Source organism: Schistocerca nitens, chromosome 3 (assembly GCF_023898315.1).
Source record: "Schistocerca nitens isolate TAMUIC-IGC-003100 chromosome 3, iqSchNite1.1, whole genome shotgun sequence".
Classification (NCBI taxonomy): domain Eukaryota; kingdom Metazoa; phylum Arthropoda; class Insecta; order Orthoptera; family Acrididae; genus Schistocerca; species Schistocerca nitens.
Genome location: NC_064616.1, coordinates 689,609,477 through 689,633,130, shown reverse-complemented (window position 1 = coordinate 689,633,130; position 23,654 = coordinate 689,609,477).

Sequence of the window (23,654 nt, the reverse complement as noted above, 5' to 3'; positions counted from 1 at the left end):
GTGCCAAAAGTGGCAATTGGCATTAAACAAAGAAAAGTGCAAGGTCATCCACATGGGTACTAAAAGAAATCCGATAAATTTTGGGTATACGATAAATTGCAGAAATCTAAGGGCTGTCAATTCGACTAAATATCTAGGAATTACAATTACGAACAACTGAAATTGGAAAGACAAGATAGATAATATTGGGGAAGGCGAAAGAAAGACTGCTCTATGTTGGCAGAACACTTAGGAGATGCGACAAACCCACTAAAGAGACAGCCTACATTACACTTGTCCGTCCTCTGCTGGAATATTGTTGCGCGGTGTGGGATCTTTACCAGGTAGGATCGACGGAGGACATCGAAAAAGTGCAAAGAAGGACAGCTCGTTTCGTGTTATCGCGCAATAGGGGTGAGAGTGTCACTGATATGATACGCGAGTTGGGGTGGCAGTCACTGAAATAAAGACGGTTTTCTTTGCTGTGAGATCTATTTACGAAATTTTAATCATCAACTTTCTCTTCCGAATGCGAAAATATTTTGTTGACACCCACCTACGTAGGGAGAAATGCTCATCATAATAAAATAAGAGAACTCAGAGCTCGAAAGGAAAGATTTAGGTGTTTCTTTTTCCCACGCGCCATTCGAGAGTGGAGTGGTAGAGAAGTGGTATGAAAATGGTTCGATGAACCCTCTGCCAGGCACTTAAGTGTGAAATGCAGTGTGCCCATGTAGGTGTAGATGTACCCCACAACTTTTCCATCCCCCATGTTAGCAGAGTTCTTTATTTAAATTCTCCTCTTCCCTAACAGCCAATTCACTATCACTCCAATCTTCTTCACTTTCTTTATCCCTTCCGCTTCTATAATACTAAACATGCAATCAGATCAGCTAAACTAATCTATATCATTCTTAATACCCTTTGCTATTATTATTAGTATTTTATTGTTATTATTACTATTATTATGAAGACCCAGAATGAGGCTCCTTTCAAAGATTGTCTTGTGCTGCTAACAGGTACACGGCATCTCCGTGTTCTTCACAATAATTACTCAACATCTGACGTCGTTCAAGTCCTTCATATATCCTAGCAAGCGTGGTAACAACACTAAACACGAACACAACAAATGCACTCTGGTGAGCGTTCTACCCGTCACAGAGAACTGCAACTCTAATCATTTACATGCCTGCCGATACGTGTGTGTATTAAGTTATTGACATCCTGCCATGTCTTCTGGGTGCTTCGCTTTCTTTGTCAGGCAGTGTATTTAAGATTTCTAGACACCTCTGTGTGTTGCTGCTGTTGTAATCTTCAGTCCAAAGACTAGTTTGATGCTGCTCTTCACGCTAGCCTGCCATGTGTAACCCTGTTCATTTTTGAATAACTACTGCAGCCTACATCCATTTGAACCTGCTTGTTACGTTCACCCTTCAATCTCGCTCTACAATTTATGCTCCCAACCCCCCAAAATTCCTTCCAGTACCTTATGGGCAATTCTTTGAGGCCTCTACCGTAAATTTCTTCTCTCCCCATCTAGATTCAGTAGCTCCTCACTACTTACGCGATCTATTTTTAGCAGTCTTCTATATCACCCATTGCATTACGTTTTTATTTAAAAAAAGAACTTAACATGAAAACAAGGATAGTATTAAGAATTATTAGTTATTCATCAGTAGCTGAAATGGCGTTCTCGTTTATTGTAGAAATCGCTATTTTCTTGCCTCTGAACTGTTATACTATTGGATATCGCCCTGCAGCCACCACGGCTGCATAGCAAATAGCTTAAGAATTTATTACCTATTTGTTTAGCTTGTTCTGTGCGTAATGAATACCGAAAAACTCTCTTACCGACATTGCCTTCATAAAGAGCACAGTGTTACGCTTTGGAGCCACGTATTACAGAACATGACGTAAGTGGTCGTTTAAACAGTGATTTCATTTACAATGCAATAAGTGTGAATCATTCCTCCGCAGTGCGAGACAGAAGCTCGCGCGGATATTCTGTTGCTAACATCTTTCCTCATTTCCTTGTGTCAACTACCATTTTACGGTACTTACACACCTACTCCTTTCATTTTACTTCTGTCGTGCCTACCTTGTATTAAAGCGACATATAGCTTAAGAACGTACATTGTCATTGTCTGGTTAGTAAATCGAGTTATTTTGACTTCAATATTGATGAATTTTTATTTCTCTCTTTTGTTACACTGAATTCGTCGAAAACATAAAGTGTAACATTTTATCTTTTAATTTTATGTTCCACCATCTGTAACATTGTTTGCAATTTTTATATCCGATGCAAACAGGGTATTTAGGTATTGAAACATCATCAAAGATCCAGTCTCAGTGGCTGAGTAATTATATTTTGTATCTTGCCACACTAGTGTTTTGTGTTAGCTGTATTCTTTGGTTCTTCTTTTACGACTATCAATTGTCTCAAAATCACTGCAAAAGATCTTGTTAGTGTGAAATGTTTCCAAGTTGCTTTTATCTTCAGCTTCGTTCTTCTACTGCATCCCCTACTGTCCGGCCGTTTTCTGATTTGTTCCCATTTCCGTACTTTCTTCACATTGCTCTCTTTGTCTTCGTTCCTGGATCTCTTAGAGATAATATCAGTTTCCTCACTACCACTAAAAAATGAAAGAAATAGGATTCTTAACAAATCATTTCTTTCCCTACACTCCTTAAAACTTACATAACAGAGAAAAGATGGTACCTTGGCTACTTTTAATAGCATTTTATAACTATTTTCACACGGTATTAGTCGTAGCGTATACTGAATATGAAACATGAATATTAGTTTCTGTAAAACGTAATATATTACATGTGGACTGTTCATGTATAAGCTGGGCAATCATCAGGGAAAAATCCTTAACTTACCTCAATCTTTAGTCTTCGCAGAAAATTTTTCTTTTCATGTAAGACTGTTTATTCCATATAACTGGCATCAAAATCTTTAGTCTTCGCAGAAAATTTTTCTTTTCATGTAAGAAAAATGGTTCAAATGACTCTGAGCACTATGGGACTCAACTGCTGAGGTCATACGTCCCCTAGAACTTAGAACTACTTAAACCTAACTAACCTAAGGACAACACACACATCCATGCCCGAGGCAGGATTCGAACCTGCGACCGTAGCGGTCGCGCGGTTCCTGACTGTAGCGCCAGAACCGCTCGGCCACCAGCGGCCGGCTTTTCATGTAAGACTGTTTATTCCATATAACTGGCATCAAATAGATAAGGCATCAAAAAACTGCATTTTAAACACATTTATTGGAACACTTTTTATAACTGTGAAGACTCTTCCCATTCGACTGGCCTCTAGTAGCTAAAATAAAAAAAATACCAAACTTGCCTAGCATTGATGGCGCTCGAATCATAACCTTTCCTGTACATACGATTGTCCCTACAAATTACCTCACGACTTCTCTAACTGCAAACTGTAAATCTTTGTATAATAGGCATTAATTTCACGTTTCTAGTAAGGGGGCAGAAACTAAATAATATAAATTTTATGAATGCCATCTTTACTTGAAGTCTAGGTTCCAAACAAAGAAAAAAATTTTAATATAGCTCGACGTATACATCAATACGCAGAGAATACCACCCCTATAGAAGCTAAAGTGCATGAAACCTAAGCTATCGCTCCTGTTGCCATGTCATATTTTTTCCATTGAGTATTTAGTTGAGAAAAGTATGTGGGAAGTCAATATCCAATATCTCCATGCGCAAAGTTTAGTCCGTGTGTCGGCTATTACACGCTCGCTGCTGAGGCCTCTTCGATTTGGGCTCCTCCCTTGAGCTCTCGTCTGCTAACAGCGGCCTGGTGTTGACACGTTGAGGTATGCTACGGCTGGCGGACTCCACATATCGTTGGAAAAGCTATTAAGCTGATGATTAAGAGGAGCCAGTATGCGTTAGCCCATTATTGATCGGACGTGAGTGGTAGAGTGAGTCATTTATTAGCCACCTTTCAGGATATTAACTCCCAAAGGAAACACAGTATCTTTTTGGTCTATACATTTTCTTAAGATTCATAGCTATAATATTTCACGAATGTCAAGATAAGAAAAAGATTACGAGAAGCTTGCCGTCCCACATCAAGTTAAAAATAGCTGTTTGCTTCAAATTAAGCCGATAAATTTTTCAGAAGTCCTTTCAGCGGTAAGTATGTTTGTGTGTTTAATCAATAGCGATGAGCAGAGGTCACCTTCCGACCGTAGCTACCGCATTGCAGTATTCTCTAGACCAAGAGACGACCTGGTTTCCTCGAGTTCAGCTTGATTTCCCTAGAAAAGGTACGGATAATTACAACATATTCGGTCAGAGTATAAGATCTTTGTAGTGTGGACAGTCACACAAATCCTTGGGAGTTGCAATGTATTTAATATTGTTACAATATGAAACAAGTTACCTGAAAAAATCCAAAAATAGAAAATGAAGAAAGAATATCATGAAAACGTCGCCCGCATAAGATTTATTTTTATTTCCTTTTATACCTACTCTACTCACTATATGTGATGATGAAGAACAGCAAGATCTTTCTTCTTTGTACTTACGCAGTACGACATGTCAGTAGTCCATGTCGATACAGGCTGTAACCAACTCTGGCATAATTGAAAGCCAATATTCTTGCATAAGGAGAAGTGTATATGAGCCAGGCGTCATCTTGTGTATTGGAGATCCATGATGTGTATACCTGCTGTCACAGTTGCTCAAGATTGGTCACCTTTGTTGACAGGGCCACTTTAAGGCCCATGCAATTCAAGCGGCCACTTGGGACACTAAGATGGGAGCAGCATCAGAGACGCTCAAGTATAACTACTTTCGTGGCAAATTTTCTAAAATTTTACTTCTTACTAAAGAGTTTTCTTCACATGCAACATACAAGCAACGCAGTTAAACAGTCATATGTTCAAAATGATAATAAAAAATTAGAAAATATTTGTTGTATTTCTGTCTCACTTTTCCCAATGGAAAGTGATATAATCTGTAGGATATAGAATTAAAAAGATACATTATTAAACTAAAAAATATAAAAAATTATATTTTCATACTTTGCGCGCAGTTTAGTAGATGGTACATTTTCCCATCCAAACAACTTTTCACTATTTCCTCCAAATAAATGTTAAAATAGGATCGGCGAGAGAAAGCAGCCCTAAATGACCCCTCTGCCAATCTTGCTGTCTTCCGAGGTTTCATTTCGTATTCATACTCTTGCGTTCTGATTCAAGTGCAGTTTTGCAATCAGTTTTCTCTGCTTCCACTATACTCCCTTTCTTTTCAAGATATGCATCAGCTTGTCCCACTGGGCTTTTCGAGGGCCTATGAAAGGTGCAACCATATTGATCCTCTCCAAGCGTTTCTTCAACCGTTCCGTATAGCTTTCTATTCAGAACTGTAAGAAGAAATTTTACTACCCGAGGCATTAGGCTGACGATCGTGTCTTTTGTAATTAATAATGGACACTGACACAGGTGAAAGTGATCCGCAGTATACAATATAACGATATTATACGATAATGTAAGCATAAATGTTTCAGTAATCATGGATTCGCAAATGATCCATCGGGATATAACTGCGCATATGTAGCTAGGAGTCGCCACTCACTTCAAATGAAATATTGTCCTACTTTCTACAAATTTATTTGATATTTAAACTTTTCAATTAAATGCCCGTCTAACTGAGCCCAGATTTCGCTCAGATGACCTCAGACAGGGAAATCCAGAGGATTGATTTCAGTTGATCTTGGAGACCGAGGTACAGATACTGCTCGACCTATCCGTCTTGGACCATATCAACACGTTAGACGTCGCCTTACATCAGCAACAATATAACCCAGTGCTCCAACACACATGTACCACATTCTCCAACCATGGGCCATGGGTGTAATTCAGGCTCAATTACACGGTCCAACCATATTAACGTGACCATCGCGTATGATCGACGTCAACATCCAGAGATGTATATGGGCGAATACACGTGCAACTGTTGAGCCACTGACCGCCCAGATGGACCAAGGGGCTACCAACAGCGTCCCATCAACGACCATTCAGCGAACGTTGCTGCGTGTGGGCCTCCGCAGCTGGCGCCTGGTTCATGCACCAACGCTGACTGCCGTTAATCGGTAACGAAGACTGAAATTTGCACGTCATTGCCCCAAATGGACATCCACTCAATGGAGACATGTGGCTTTTTCAGATGAATCACGTTTTATGCTCCATCGGACAGATGGCCATTGGCGTGAATGGAGTGAAACGTCTGAAAGCAAACAGCCTGCAAAAAGGAGGTAGCGTTATGGCCTGGGAAATGCTTTCGTGGCATTCCCTGGGTGAGCTCGTCATTCAGGAAGGTACAATTGATCAATACAAGTATTCATCTATCTTTGGGGACCGTGCCCGCTTGTATATACTTTTTGTTATTCCTCGGCACGATAACGTGTACCAGCAGCGCAATGCAACGTGTCACACAGCTAACAGTGTACGTGCGTGGCACGAAGAGCACGAGGTGGAGTTTACTGCGCTCCCCTGGCCACTAAACTCCACGGATTAAAACCCAATCGAGTCGGCATGGCTCCACAACCCTGTCGGTACCTTGCAGAACCTTACTGACTCTTTCTGCACGTCTCGCCGCTGTCCGCGCTGCAAAAGATGGTTATCCAGGCTTTTAACAGGTGGTCACATTAATGTGACTGGACCGCGTACATGCGAGCTCAATCGAAAAGTTTTTATTTAAAATACGTTTGTAGGAACTAGGACACTTTGTTTCAATGAAGTCAGTAGCGGCTCACAACCACTCGTTCATAATTATTTCGCAAACAGTTGGTTCGCGGAACCATATTTACTGTCACATTTTTGCTTCTATCATCGCACACTTTCATTGTGATACAGCGGGTGGGCAAAAGTATGAAAAGATCACAAATACAACATATAACCTGCCTCATACGGTGTAGGAAAACTGTTAACACTGAAAACAGCGCCGGCCGGAGTGGCCGAGCGGTTCTAGGCGCTGTGTCTGGAGCCGAGCGACCGCTACGGTCGCAGGTTCGAATCCTGCCTCGGGCATGGATGTGTGTGATGTCCTTAGGTTAGTTAGGTTTAATTAGTTCTAAGTTCTAGGCGACTGATGACCTCAGAAGTTAAGTCGCATAGTGCTCAGAGCCATTTGAACCATTTGAACCTGAAAACAGCTTCCAGTCGTCTCGACATGGATAAACACAGGTCCGGTATGGTTTTCGAGGGAATTTTATATCATTTATCCTGCAAAATAATGGCAAGTGCAGATAACGACGATGGAGGTGGATGGCCATCACGCACCGTTCTCTACAATGTCAACCACAAAGGCTCAATAATATTGAGATCTGGCGAGTGTGATGACCAGGAAAGATGCGACAGTTCAGTCTCGTGTTCACAAAGCCAATACTGGACGATGGGTGAAAGGGGCTCTGTCGTCTTGAAACAGCATCACCATTGGGGAACTAACATTGTGTCGTGGAATGGACCTGGTCAGCCAAGGTGGTCACATTATTATCCTTGGGAGTAACGCGACCTTGCAAAGCAATCAGGGGTCCACGGAGTACCATGATACAACAGCCCACAGAACCCCTGCCATGGTTCACTCTTGGGACTTAAACTCTGCCAAAAGTTAGAAACAGTGTGGAACAGGATTCATCCGACTAAATTACTCTCTTCCATTGCTCCACAGTGCAGGTTTTATAACGGCCGATGTGGCCGAGCGGTTCTAGGGGCAACAGTCTGGAACCGCGCGACCACAACGGTCGCAGGTTCGAATCAGGCCTCGGGCATGGATGTGTGTGATGTCCTTAGGTTAGTTAGGTTTAAGTAGTTCTAAGTTCTAGGGGACTGATGACCTCAGATGTTAAGTCCCATAGTGCTCAGAGCCATTTGAACCATTTTTTGCAGGTTTTATGGCTTTGGTACCACGTTTCCCTGTTACGGAAATTTGCCTTACTAGTGAGTGGTTTTGGGATTCTTGCTCGCCCTGCAATTTCCCGCTTCTGGAGCACCGTCCGTGTTGCTTTGGTGCTGACAAGGTTCAGAACTGCGACATGCAGTTCTGCAGTGACCTTTACAGATGCTGTGCTCTTATTTTGTGTCACAATCCTCTTTAATTAACGCCCGTCACGATCACTCAACACGCACTTTTGTCCACGTTGTAACTTAGAGGAAGATGTTTTACCACTTTCCGTGTATGCGGTATATATCGCCGATACGTTGCCTCTTTAAACACCAAACATTTCGGCTACCTTGATTACGAGAGCACCCACCATACGAACACCAATAATTTGCCCACTTTCGAACTCACTTAGCTCCGACACATCCACTCACAGCTTCACAAAACACTAGTCTGACCACGACTGACACTTGCAACATATTGAGGACATCGCACAGGTGCCATCCGTGGTCAAATACAACACGCAACCTGCAGACTTGGCTAACATCTCCATTGATGGTGAAGCATACGTTCCTCTCGACTTTTCCATATTTTTTCCTAGTCCCTGAACACTCTGTATACTGCCCTATTACTAGAGGATCCACTGTCAATACTGGGACCATTTTTGTACTAAGAGTAGAGCCTAAGAACAGCAGCAACAATTTATAGCAACGAATGCTTGATGTACTATTAAGTGGAAAAGCCCATAACGTTATGAAGTGTCTAGTGAGTTACGTTCTACACGCTTCCTAAGGGCATCGAGGTAGTCTGGCGCTTAGAGTCTGTTCGAAATAAAGCCATCACTGATGTAAGATTAAATTTTGGTTATGCAATGTGCAGGACGTGGCAAACTCTATAATAGTTGCATACCTCTAGTGTTCACGCTTAGTACTCACTTAACTATAGTCTTTTCTTCAGCGACAAAGAGATGTGCTGCTGCAATGGGATTTGCTCGCCTATGGGCTGCCTGTTTTGCTCAACATCTTCTCCTAGTTGTGGTCAACTACCTGGTCAGCCCGATCACCACACTTTTCCTCCATTAGGCTTGTGTGGCCCGGACAATTTCAGGTCTGCTCTCCAACAACCAGGGCCGGTTCGAGAACATTTTTCCACGTATGAGACATATCATATGCCCCCCCCCCTCCCTTTTTCCGGCGTTAGTTGCCTGTCTTCGGGCTCTAGTTTAAAAAATCTTTAAAAATAATGCTAAATCTAGTGATCTTGGAAATGGGCTTTTTTCTTTTAACACAGCTAACTTTGAAGTCAGGGCAGCCACAGCCTGGATATATCATTTTGAAAAGATAAGACTGCTTTAGCTACATCATCAGGTGCAATCTACAAAAATTGGTATAAAAAGAGTAATGAATAGTAGCAAGAAAATATAACTTAAAAAGTGTTCGTTTCCATTTTAGTTGTTTTCTTGCTATTTTACATGAGTCTTTGTTTACCAGTTTGTACAGATTACTACAGTCTGGAACTGCGCGACCGCTGCGGTCGCAGGTTCGAATCCTGCCTCGGGCATGGGTGTTTGTGATGTCCTTAGGTTAGTTAGGTTTAAGTAGTTCTAAGTTCTAGGGGACTGATGACCACAGCAGTTAAGTCCCATAGTGCTCAGAGCCATTTTTTTGTACAGATTATACTTGATAGTGTAACTAAAATTCTGTGAAACCTGTCATACCTATAAATAAAGGATTCACAGCTAAAGTGACCAAGTATCATTTGGTTACCGAGAATGGTAAAATAAATATCTCGGTTCATTTTCACAGTTACTTATGTGAGTCCAAGTCGTGGCACGAAAAACACTCCCAAAACATCGCAGAACCAGCTCGAAACTGAACTACACCCTCCCCATATTGAGGGCCTCACTGGGCCGTTGGTGCATTTCACGCCGTATAATGCCATATTTGCGGGTAGCCGGATACCGGTGCGCACGTCGGAGTTCCGGGAAAAACGAAGAAACGCAGGCTGCCGGCACGTGGAAGAGCCGCCTGCGGAAGAGTAACCCAGATTAATGGTTGCCAGGAATGTTACTGGCCGCCGCACAGTGGGGCCGAATCCCTTCGTCGAGAGCTCAAGCGTCGCTGTGACAACTAGGCGTATTTACGCTCGGATAGTGAGTCGATACACTACTGGCTATTAAAATTGCTACACCACGAAGATGACGTGCTACAGACGCGAAATTTAACCGACAGGAAGAAGATGATATGATATGCAAATGATTAACTTTTCAGAGCATTCACACAAGGTTAGCGCCGGTGGCGACACCTGCATCGTGTTGACATGAGGAAAGTTTTGCAACCGATTTCTCATACACAAACAGCAGTTGACCGGCGTCGTCACCGAGCGAGGTGGCGCAGTGGTTAGACACTGGACTCGCATTCGGGAGGACGACGGTTCAATCCCGCGTCCGGCCATCCTGATTTAGGTTTTCCGTGATTTCCCTAAATCGCTCCAGGCAAATGCTGGGATTGTTCCTTTCAAAGGGCACGGCCGATTTCCTTCCTCGTCCTTCCCTAATCCGATGAGACCGATGACCTCGCTGTCTGGTCTCCTTCCCCAAAACCACCACCACCACCGGCGTTGCCTGGTCAAACGTCGTTGTGATGCCACGTGTAAGGAGGAGAAATGCGTACCATCACATTTCCGACTTTGATAAAGGTCAGATTGTAGCCTATCGCGATTGCGGTTTATCGTATCGTGACATTGCTGCTCACGTTGGTCGAGATCCAATGACTGTTAGCAGAATATGGAATCGGTGGGTTCAGGAGGGTAATACGGAACGCCGTTCTGGATCCCAGTGGCCTCGTATCACTAGCAGTCGAGATGACAGGCATCTTATCCGCATGGCTGTAACGGATCGTGCAGCCACGTCTCGATCCCTGAGTCAACAGATGGGGACGTCTGCAAGACAACAACCATCTGCACGAACAGTTCGACGACGTTTGCAGCAGCATGGACTATCAGCTCGGAGACCATGGCTGCGGTTACGCTTGACGCTGCATCACAGACAGTACAGCCTGCTATGGTGTACTCAACGACGAACCTGGGTGCACGAATGGCAAAACGTCATTTTTCCGGATGAATCCAGGATCTGTGTACAGCATCATGATGATCGCATCCGTGTTTGGCTACATCGCGGTGAACGCACATTGGAAGCGTGTATTCGTCATCGCCATACTGGCGTATCACGCGGCGCGATGGTATGGGGTGCCACTGGTTACACGTCTCGGTCACCTCTTGTTCGCATTGACGGCACTTTGAACAGTGGACGTTACATTTCAGATGTGTTACGACCCGTGGCTCTACCCTTCATTCGATCCCTGCGAAACCCTACATTTCAGCAGGATAATGCGCCTTTCTGGAATAGAAAATGTTCGACTGCTGCCCTGGCCAGCACATTCTCCAGATCTCTCACCAATTGAAAACGTCTGCTCAATGGTGGCCGAGCAGCTGGCTCGTCACAATACGTCAGTCACTACTCTTGATGAACTGTGGTATCGTGTTGAAGCTGCATGGGCAGCTGTACCTGTACACACCATCCAAGCTCTGTTTGACTCAATGCCCAGGCGTACCAAGGCCGTCATTACGGTCAGTGGTGGTTGTTCTCGGTACTGATTTCTCAGGATCTATGCACACGAATTGCGTGAAAATGTAATCGCATATCAGTTATGGTATAATATATTTGTCCAATGAATACCCGTTTATCATCTGCATTTCTTCTTGGTGTAACAGTTTCAATGGCCAGTAGTGCATTTACGTAGTGAAGTGAAGAAATTCAGTTATACAAGATGGAAACGATTGTTACAGGTATTTAGAATATATTTATACACTAATGCAGTCTAAATCTGATGGTTGTCCTATTTATATTATATCTTTTTCGATGCTTATACAAAACGACCAAGATTTGCCGAACTTGCGTTTTCAACGGGAGCAAAAGTAGCTTATACCGCAGTATACCGCGGAATTACAGCTCCCAGACTATAGACTGATCAATTGCCTGATGGAATTGACAAGAATCAGCTGCCTAAATCTGCCTATTCTCTTGTATAATGAATGTTTCCTGGGGCCCGTGCGTCCCGCACATAGTATTACGACATGGCGCCGCGCCGCGGTCGATGTAGCGCCCGGCACTATGTTTCCCGTGCAACTCATTTACGATATTTGACTATTTGTCTGTACTTAATTTGGTGCTAATGCTAATTTAATATTTTTCCCACAGGTTAGGATGTAGAATACTTGAAATTCACTCGACAATAAATATTCAACATCGTTAAATACCGGCTGAATGATGTCCTGCCTGCATTAGTCCCTTACGTGGAGGAACGACTTTCCGAGAAAATTGGTCCACCAATGCAGGTACCGGAGGATATGAAAGTCTCTTTCTCCTCATTATTTGGTAAACTGAGAACAAGGTGGCAAAATGCTAACAGGACAGAGGGCCCCTTTTTGAAACAAAACAATGAATGGCTTAATGCACCCAATTCATTTCATGCGGCTATTGTTAAGGGGAGGTTTACTATCTTTGGCCCGAAAAATTATGTTCTTTGGGAATTTTTTTCTCGGAATGTGTTATAGATATCAATGTCAAATTTGGTCAAAATGTTTACTTATATTTCCTCTACAAACTGGATTTTTTTCGTTCGGAAATGTCGAAGAGCAAAGGCGGAAGTGCCGTCACAGGTCAGCCGGCTCGTCTGAAATCAAAATTGAGTTGACGTTAGCGAAGTATATAAGATTCTTTAGGAGTTGTACCTCGCTTAAGTTATTTGGACCATAGGAAACAAAATGGCGGCCATTTAAAAAATAGGGTTTTTTTCATCGATTTTTCGACTTCGTCGGCCAAGAAAATATATTTATAGATCGGAATAAAAGTGGTACAACTCCTAGACAATTTAGTTATCTTCGTCGGAAACAAAGAATCATGCCAATCGGTTCAGTAGATTTGAAGTTACCATACCGCGCGATAAAAAAACGTCATTTCGAGAAAAACGCATTTGAGCTTTTGACTACATATAAATGCCATATTATGCAACGTACGTTCAATCTGGTATTCCGGATCCATAAATTAGTCCTTCCTCTTCCTCGTAGAGGGCGTTCTGCTCGATCTGGGCCATCCTGCGCTGCTCCAGTGCCGCTCGTACGGCCGGTGACAAGCGGTTTTCGGCAGCTTGAATCCGGTGGTCGTCCGAATGCTTGGCGAACTGGGTCTAATAGATTCCCGGGGTGACGTCCATCGTTGTCATGGTCTTCAGAATTGCTGAAAACCCTTCGTCGAAGCTGCTCACTGTCAGGAAAGACGCGATCTCTGTAGTCTTCGCACCAGAATGCAAATGCTTGGGGGCTAACTTCCAAACACACGCGTTCAAACTTTCATTTGAATTTTGTGTATTTCCTCCCAAGCACCGCTACAATAACTCGTCCTCCGAAAGAAAGAAACTGGTGCTTGAAAAAGGCCGATTTCAGGTAGGTGCATTTTTTGTTCAACCGCGAATAACAAACACTTCCATTCCGTATTCGGAAAAACCGTTTCAGGGGTGGATTCTAAACACTTTTATGGATCCAAAAATGTAATGTAAAATAATCGATTTTTTGAACCAAAAGATAGTAAACCTCCTCTTAATGGCAAGTATCAGGTCGACTGTGATCTGCCATCGACTGCTGCCGTCCTTCTGAGGAGTTTGCGTCATTGAGCAAGCGATTGAAACACACAAGAACCCAATCAGTTCGTGAAATTTCGACGTCGGAAGAGTTAGCTTATGCTAATCAAATGAGCCTGAACTCAGTAGGTCAATTGGATGCTGCAAAGGTTGTTGATGAGACAACAATGACAAATCCATCGAGAGCGTCTAAGCATCGACAGGCCTTTGAATCGACTGTGACAAGCGTGAAAACTTTGTCCGCCGAAGCTGTACGTTCACTATACGTTGAATACCAATTCACAAAGAGTCAGTATGAAGGATTGAGAACGATAAGTAAGAATACTGCTATCATCAACACAGAAAACATGGCAGAAGTCCAGATACAAGCTTTATTGGGTCATGCAACCGACTATATTTTGTTATGTCAAGAGGATGTCATTCGTAGTGTGGATCAAGCGAATGTTAGCCACATGCAATTCATTTGCAAAGGGGGTTGTGACAATTTTTGCACGAAAGCACAGAACCTATGGTCAGTAAGTTACAATATATTGAAGAGCAGATAAAGTCACTTGTTCCCTTTGGAAATATAATGCATGGAAAAGAAATCACAGTTTCGTACAGTATGGCGCTGACAATGATCGATGGCAAAGTATGTAACGCACTCGCATCTGAGGTTTGAACTATCACCATTACATGCTTGGATCAGGTTTTTCGAATGCTGTTTGCATTTGTAATATAAACGTGGGATTAAAAAAAATGGCGAGCACGCAGTGCTGAAGAAAAGGAAATGGTAGAAGCGCGCAGGAAGATCATTCAAAAGAGATTCAGCTCAATATTGGGACTTACTGTCGATCGTCCGAAACCTGGCTACGGTAGTACCAACGATAGAAATACAGCTCGATGCGTTTTTGAAAATTCGAAAACATTTGCTCTCATAACATCATCGAACATAGATTTGATAGAACGGTTTCACGTCATCTTACAAGTCATTTCGAGTGACATGAAATCAATACTGATAAGTTCCACAATTATACGTTGGCAACTGCGAGAAATTTCGTTGAGCTGTATTCATCGTATTATATGTCCACTACAGTGCATAAGCTACTGATTTACAGTTCACAAGTAATAGCCCACACATTGCTGTCAATAAGTCAATTATCCGAAGAAGCACAAGAAGCGAGGAACAAAGATATTAAAAGATATCGCGAAAGCCGGCCGTGGTGGCCGTGCGGTTCTAGGCGCTTCAGTCCGGAACCGCGAGACTGCTACGGTCGCAGGTTCGAATCCTGCCTCGGGCATGGATGTAGTTCTAAGTTCTAGGGGACTGATGACCTCAGATGTTAAGTCCCATAGCGCTCAGAGCCATTTGATATCGCGAAAACTTTTCCAGAAAATGTTCGCGAGTAAAACGAATGGAAAATGTTTTCAAGCGGTTTCTGGTAACTCCCGATCCATATATTACCAGTATTAGCAAACTGGTACAAAAACATATGAACCGTTTGTCGAAGGAGGCAATAGAGCTATTGATGTCCCCTGCAATTCCAATCACATCAAGACCAGCCATAGAAGATTCCGACGTCCATTCTGACTCTGAGGACTTCGAGAGCGGTACTGATTCGGAATAACAGGTATGACTGAGCACTATGGGACTTAACTGCTGAGGTCATCAGTCCCCTAGGACTTAGAACTAATTAAACCTAACTAACCGAAGGACATCACACACATCCATGCCCGAGGCAGGATTCGAACCTGCGCCGTAGCGGTCGCGCGGTTCCAGACTGTAGCGCCGAGAACCGCTCGTCCACCCCGGCCGGCTAAGACCGGTTGTCTTCAATAACTACTCTTATATTATTATTATTATTGTTATTATTATTATTATCATAATAACAACTACGTCTATCGTTGATTATACTATTACGCTTATTAGTTGTATTTAATCACCGACTATGCAGTTTGTTTCATTATATTATTCTACGGCAATTTTTGTAGTATCGAAGAAGTGTTATTCTCCAATACGTTTTCGACGAATATTCTGTTATTTTGGTTTAATAAACAAATCAAGTTTTCACTCTTTTAATTCTTGTAATCATTGATCTCCAAATCCTCGATATACGCTGTTATGACGGGTTTTCATGCGTCTCACTGTTATATTGGATCCGCCATTTTGTTTAGACAATTTTTAACTTCAAATTCGTAATCAGCGACCACAAAACCCCCATGTGATGCGTTTTGTCTGAATTAAACGCCTTCTTGGGGTTTTGACCACTTTCTGTCCGCAGCTCGTGGTCTTGCGGTAGCGTTCTCGCTTCCTGCGCAAGAGGTCCCGGATTCGATTCCCGACGGGGTCAGGAATTTTCTCTGACTCGAGATGACAGGGTGTTGTGTTTGTTGTCTTCATCATTCATCATTACTGTCGGAAGAAGGCAATGGCAAACCACCTCCGCTACGACCTTGCGTAGTGGACGGTGCGGGTCTTCAACATCGTTCCTTACGCTCCTCGGAGTATGGGGCCTCATCATCGACCACTTTCTGGGGATTCGGCCACACTGTGCGCCGTACTCATGTTGCGAGACGGTGGCCCTGCCGCGCCGGGGTGGCCGAGCGGTTCTAGGCACTACAGTCTGGATACGCGCGACCGCTACGGTCGCAGGTTCGAATCCTGCCTCGGGCATGGATGTGTGTGATGTCCTTAGGTTAGTTAGGTTTAAGTAGTTCTAAGTTCTAGGGGACTGATGACCTCAGAAGTTAAGTCCCATAGCGTTCAGAGCCATTTGAACGGGGGCCCTCTCGCCGTGCGAGCACAACGCAGAAGGGCCGCGGTGCCCCCTGAACCTCCTCTGGCGCTCATTGAATCTCTGCGGCGCCCGATACCAGATGCGTCATTCAAAAAGAGGGAAAATCGCGATTCGTCAGACCACACTACGTGCCTCCAGTCGACCACTGTCGGTTTTCTGTGGCGTCTGACCCCATGAAGATGTGGGCGTACCGTTGTGAGCAACGGCCTTTTAAGAGGTACCTGACACCAAATGTCCACTGCATCCAGTTCCTTTCACAATTTTCACTCGGAAACTGGTTGAGATAATCTTACAGTAACTGAAAACCACAATTTATGTCGGGTTTGAAAACGATTGTCACTGCCACTCGTCTCCGGTGGCTGTCATTACGACGTTTTTACGACCACTGTTCTTAGGCTGTGTTACATCGTTGCGAGTGATAAAGCATGTCTTGTAGACACGGACATTTCGTACTGACACAACAAACCGGTGAACTTCATTCACGGTATGGTCACGAGCACTTCCGTACACGATAGCTCCTTCTGCCATTCTTTCACGTCGACCTGTCGAGTCATCTTTTACTGAGCTGGTTCCATGTAAACAGTTGACACATGCAGTGTGACAGTTATTAAACCATATGAAATAAAATCGTCATAACTTCTGAACGGTTTGCGTTAGGAAGTTCAAACTACAAAGTTGGCTTCGGGGCATGATGGGAATTAGTATTCACTTGGATGGGTTCGTCAATATGCAAAAATGGCGTGTTTGGGGGATTGAGACTCCGCATTTCACGATCGAGAAGTTCTTCACCCTCAACGGATGACTGTGCGGTGTGCAACGTCCAGTCACAGAATAATCGGTGCGATATTCCTTGATGGCACGGTGACTACTGAATGGTACGTGTAGGTTTTGGAAGATGACTTCATCTCCATTATCCAAAGTGATCCTGATTTCGACAAGATGTGGTTGATGCAAAACAGAGCTCTACCCCATCGAAGCAGGAGAGTGTTTGATGTCCTGGAGGAGCACTTTGGGGACCACATTCTGGCTCTGGGGTACCGAGAGGCCACTGGCATGGGTCTCGATTGGCCGCCATGTTCTCCGGATGTGAACACATGCGACTCCTTTTCGTGGGGCTATATTAAAGAGAAGGTGTACAGTAATAACCCCAAAACCATTGCTAAGCTGAAAACAGCCATACAGGAGGTCGTCAACAGCATCGGTGTTCCGACGGTTCAGCCGGTAATGCAGAATTTCGCTATTTGTCTGCACCACATCATCGCCAAGGGTGGCAGGCATATCGAACATGTCATAACCTAAATTCCAATATCGGTAGTGACGTTTATATGTTGAATAAAGTGTATGCACGCCGTAGTTTGTAACTAATTTACGTTTTTTTTTCACACAGTTCAATAATTGTCACCCTGTACACGCCACCGTACTGCCATGGCTTCCATTCACAGTGCAAGTTTACTCTTCGTATTTCTTCTCTTGAAAAATCAATAATCATGCGAAGAGTCCTTTGGCAGATATTGTTCTGATTAAAGCACCATCTGCGCATTGTCGAAATACCTTGAAGCCAGTGTGAATTAGCAGGGCGAACACGTAGCACAACACCCAAAAATGTGCGACATTCTGTATTGCATTCCGGAGAGCTCTACAACTACGTTATCTGTAAGAGCCCAAAACACTGAAAGATAGAGCACCTTGACGAATGTTAAATATCTGTTTTACAATGGAAGACGTCATTAATATTACACTGCAGAATTTTAAATGGCAGAGCTGGAAGTGACATTTAATCATATTAAGCGCAGCAAAACTGTAGGAATGAATGTCTTTCCCCTGCCGCTGTGTCCTCAGGTTCAGAGAACAGTTTTGCTTCCTGCCCTACCTCAATGAAATACTGGAAAACTGAATGTCACCGTGGATGTCTAGATGAGCAATGATGTTCGTCATCGGAAAAGTACGTCTACAATGTCAGCTCTTCGGGTCGATATCTCTCGGAAACGTTATCTACATGTTACGTGAAGGAATGCAGTGTCCCGAAATCAGGAAACAGATGACTCAACTGTCCGAAAGGAAAAGAGTCTTTCATAATGGCTTGTATTTCGTCGGAAACAGTTTATACTAGTAGGGCTGAAACTACACTGCGAAACACAGTTAAAGGACCGCTTTTTGGAAACCCAGGAACTGATTTCTGCTGCAACGAATAAGTTAGAAAATTTGGCTCATAGGAGCCTTCAACCTTCCTTTGTGAGGTGCAAAAGCGTGGCGCCCTGTGACGTTGCCCTCGGCCTCGACAACCCTTCAAACATTAATATATCGACACATGCGAATAAAAGGCCAGAGCTCACAAGTTTATGTGACGTGTAAGGTAGTTAATGATGTCACGTTGGCACCAAATTTGAGCATAATTGTGCGAAACGCCACCGTGGACGTGTCACACGATGGGAAAGTCATCACACCCCCTCTCACACACATTTCATCCCTTATTCTGACGCCTGAATGGCGATACTAGCGTTATTTCAGGTGTGCCGCAGGGGAGTGTCGTAGGACTGTTGCTATTCACAATATATATAAATTGCCTTGTGGCTAACATCGGAAGTTCACTGAGGGTTTTTGCGGATGATGCTGTAGTATATCGAGAGATTGTAACAATGGAAAATTGTACTGAAATGCAGGAGGATCTGCAACGAATTTACGCATGGTGCAGAGAATGGCAATTGAATCTCAATGTAGACAATTGTAATGTGCTGCGAATACATAGAAAGAAAGATCCTTTATCATTTAGCTACAATATAGCAGGTCAGCAACTGGAAGCAGTTAATTCCATAAATTATCTAGGAGAAGGCATTAGGAGTGATTTAAAATGGAATGACCATATAAAATTAATCGTCGGTAAAGCAGATGACAGACTGAGATTCATTGGAAGAATCCTAAGGAAATGTAGTCTGAGAACAAAGGAAGTAGGTTACAGTACGCTTGTTTGCCCACTGCTTGAATACTGCTCACTGGTGTGGGATCCGTACCAGATAGGGTTGATAGAAGAGATAGAGAAGATCCAACGGAGAGCGTCGCGATTCGTTACAGGATCATTTAGTAAGCGTTACGGAGATGATAGATAAACTCCAGTGCCAGACTCTGCAAGAGAGATGCTCAGTAGCTCGGTACGGGATTATGTTAAAGTTTCGAGAACATACATTCATCGAGGAGTCAAGCAGTATATTGCTCCCTCCTACGTATATCTCGCGAAGAGACCATGAGGATAAAATCAGAGAGATTAGAGCCCACATAGAGACATACCGACAATCTTTCTTTCCACGAACAATACCAGACTGGAATAGAACGGAGAACCGATAGAGGTACTCAAGGTACCCTCCGCCACACACCGTCAGGTGGCTTGCGGAGTATGGTTGTAGATGTAGATAGAAATCGCGCGGTTTGTTACGGGTGGCCGATGAAAAGATTTCATACCCACTGTCGCCCAGAATCGACACGAAAAGGCTTCTCTGGGTGGCATAAAAGGCGTCAATGAAATCATCCCTTTCCTTGGGGCGTTGATTCCCGCAAGAAACGACAGTTCTCAGTGCTATGAGCAACAGGACGACGTTCTTGACAACCTTTGACTCCACGACCACCCCCGGACAGTTAAACACCTCTCTAAGGACACTGTGGAGCTGAATAGTCATTAAACATGACTGCACACTTTTGGAGTGAAGCACGATCGCAGTTTTTCCTCTCATGTACAGGTTGGAACCCCTAGCAACCGCTCAAAACCATTCGGTGAAATTTGAATGTGATCCGAAGCAGCAAAGGGTGATCATACTTTTTTAGCACTGCTGGGGGACAAAGTTCGTTTCAGTGCGTTTTGATAGTGTGGATTGCCTATATTTAGGTGCAATTATACATTTATGGACAAACGTATTGTTCTCTTTTGATTGACAGGTCCTTAACCTATTGTTCTGTTAAGTGGATTATGACCCCTTGGGAAAAATCGGTTCTTCTGAGAACTCTACCCCACCTCTCTCCCTTCCAACCCTTCAGGAAACCTCTAGTCCTCTCCCCTCCACCTCGCTGATACAGGTATTCTTTCAGGACTGGCTGATTCGAATAGACTCCTCTCACTCTATCAATTTGTTTGATTACTTAGTTAAACTGATCAATTAATTAACCCCTCCCCTCTGGTAAACCCCCAACCCTCCTCTCTCCAACCTGGAAATTGGTGGCTCTGCTCTAGAGAGGAAGGATCTCAAGACAGAAAATTCAGTTATACAGCAGAGGATATACTGTTTATTTATAAAAAAAATTCAGTTTACAGGGTTTCGATCTCTCTTGCTCATTATTCTCTGCTGTTCGGGAAGATGCAGCTCTGGGTAAAATACATCCAAAAGAAGTTATTTAATCGATAGCTTTCTTTTATTCCGATCACGCAAGGAATACCGTCTTGAAACAGTCATCATATATAAATACACTGTTAAAAATCTTTCAATCATGAAGCATGCAACTTCTGCTGTCCCCTGTCTGCCGTCCCACAACCAGTGCCGGCTCGCGTCATGCACCGGTGTCCAAGACTGTCCACTGGGGCCCCACGAATGACAGATCGGATGTCACGTCAATTCCCGAACAAAAGCATCAGGTGGCAGCTACCCTTTGATACTTGATACCAAGAAAATATCCGTCGAAACAACTGCTCTCCCTCCCTCTCTCTATCTCGCTCTTTCTCGTCCTGTAGCGTGCCGCCGGCCGCGGTGGTCTAGCGGTTCTAGGCGCGCAGTCCGGAACCGCGCGACTGCTACTGTCGCAGGTTCGAATCCTGCCTCGGGCATGGATGTGTGTGATGTCCTTAGGTTAGTTAGGTTTAAGTAGTTCTAAGTTCTAGGGGACTGATGACCACAGATGTTAAGCCCCATAGTGCTCAGAACCATTTGAACCATTTTTTTTTTTTTTTTGTAGCGTGCCACTGCTGGTCAGATCGAACCGCAAACAAAGCAGCGTTTGCCTGATAAACCCCCAGCTGTGGATGTCTTGGAAATATTCACTCACCCTATTAGACCGGACTGATTGACTAATTAATTAAATGGATATCCTTTAAGTGGGACAACTTATTCTTGCTTCCTATTGGTGGATACTAGGATTGGAATATTTGGCGGGATTCGATGCCGCAACGACCTGGTTTCCAAACCCTACTAGATTTTTTCCCCCTTACTTCCTATTGCTGGAAAGGTGGCAGGAAGTCCATACGTTGGAAGTGGATGAAAATTTCAAATTTCAGCTCATTTGCAAGGCATGTCTTTAAAGAATTTGTGGGAGGGGCTGGACAGATGCGCGCTCGCAGTACAACTATCGGAAACAATACACTGATCAATCAGGAATTTGACGTCGCGATTGGGTTTTTAAGCACTATAGAATTCCTAAATTGGTTCTCTCCGCGACATTCGAGAGGGCCTACTGCTTGATAGGATACAACTATCGGAAACAATACACTGATCAATCAGGAATTTGACGTCGCGATTGGGTTTTTAAGCACTATAGAATTCCTAAATTGGTTCTCTCCGCGACATTCGAGAGGGCCTACTGCTTGATAGGATAGAGACAACAAAAAATACCACTGCAAGACACAGTCCACAGCGATGTATTGAGAAACACTAAACATGACACACTTAAACCACGATCCAGTCTGCAGCAGTAATTGCCATGGGTAAATGTCTGTGATTGCTGAAACACTCGCTCATCCCGCGGTCTTACCTCCCTGATGTCCACACCCAGCGCGCCAAACCCCTCATACGCCGCCACCGCCGACGTTCAGAAGTCCGTGAAAATTACCGCCGCGATCGCAGCCACAATCGTGGACGCGCATGTATGCCAGAGCGCACCAACCCCTGCCATGGAGGGCATCCGGAGATGATTAGACACACACACGTCCGTTTATGTCGTGCTAATCCAGCACACTGGTTCTTCGCCAGCCCTTGCTGCTGTTGGCAAGACTAGACAGGTCGGCACAATCTTTGTACCCGTCACAGGCTGACGTAATCCATTACTTCCGGTCGCTGAAGCCTCGTGACCGCCCTTGCAGCCAGCCGCGGTGCGCTGCAAAACAAGCAGCTGCAGCTTGGACATATACAGTAGTTCTAAACAATTCCACCTCGACATAGACGCAGCAGTTTAAAAAATCTACTTTACCCAATCTTAGGCAACGATGTTGTTGACTATACACCTCGAATTTCTCACGTGACATAAAGATTCCTCCCTTTCATACGAGTTACAGAAGAAATCGAGGCATACAGATCGCTAAAGTATCGTTGCTTGTTGCGAAAATCTTGTAACAGTGTGGCATAGGCTACTTTTCTTCTAAGTACGATACTGGCCATTAAAATTGCTACACCAAGAAGAAATGCAGATGACAAACGGGTATTCATTGTACAAATATATTATACGAGAACTGACACGTGATTACATTTTCACGCAATTTGAGCATAGATCCTGAGAAATCAATATCCAGAACAACCACCTCTGGCCGAAATAACGGCGTTGATGCGCCTGGGCATTGAGTCAAACAGAGCTTGGACGGCGTGTACAGGTACAGCTGCCCATGCAGCTTCAACACGATACCAAAGTTCAGTATTATGATGAGCCAGTTGCTCGGCCACCATTAACCAGTCGTTTTCAATTGGTGAGAGATCTGGAGAATGTGCTGGCCAGGGCAGCAGTCGAACATTCTCTGTATCCAGAAAGGTCCGTACAAGACCTGCAACACGCGGTCGTGCATTATCCTGATGAAATGTAGGATTTCGCAGAGATCGAATGAAGGGTAGAGCCACGGGTCGTAACACATCTGAAATGTAACGTCCACTGTTCAAAGTGCCGTCAATGCGAACAAGAGGTGACCGAGACGTGTAACCAATGGCACCCCATACCAACACGCCGCGTGATACGCCAGTATGGCGATGACGAATGCACGCTTCCAATGTGCGTTCACCGCGATGTAGCCAAACACGGATGCGACCATCACGATGCTGTACACAGAACCTGGATTCATCCGGAAAAATGACGTTTTGCCATTCGTGCACCCCGGTTCGTCGTTGAGTACACCATCACAGGCGCTCCCGCCTGTGATGCAGCGTCAAGGGTAAGGTCTCCGAGCTGATAGTCCATGCTGCTGCAAACGTCGTCGAACTGTTCGTGCATATGGTTGTTGTCTTGCAAACGTTCCCATCTGTTGACTCAGGGATCGAGATGTGGCTGCACGATCCGTTACAGCCATGCGGATAAGATGCCTGTCATCTCGACTGCTAGTGATACGAGGCCAT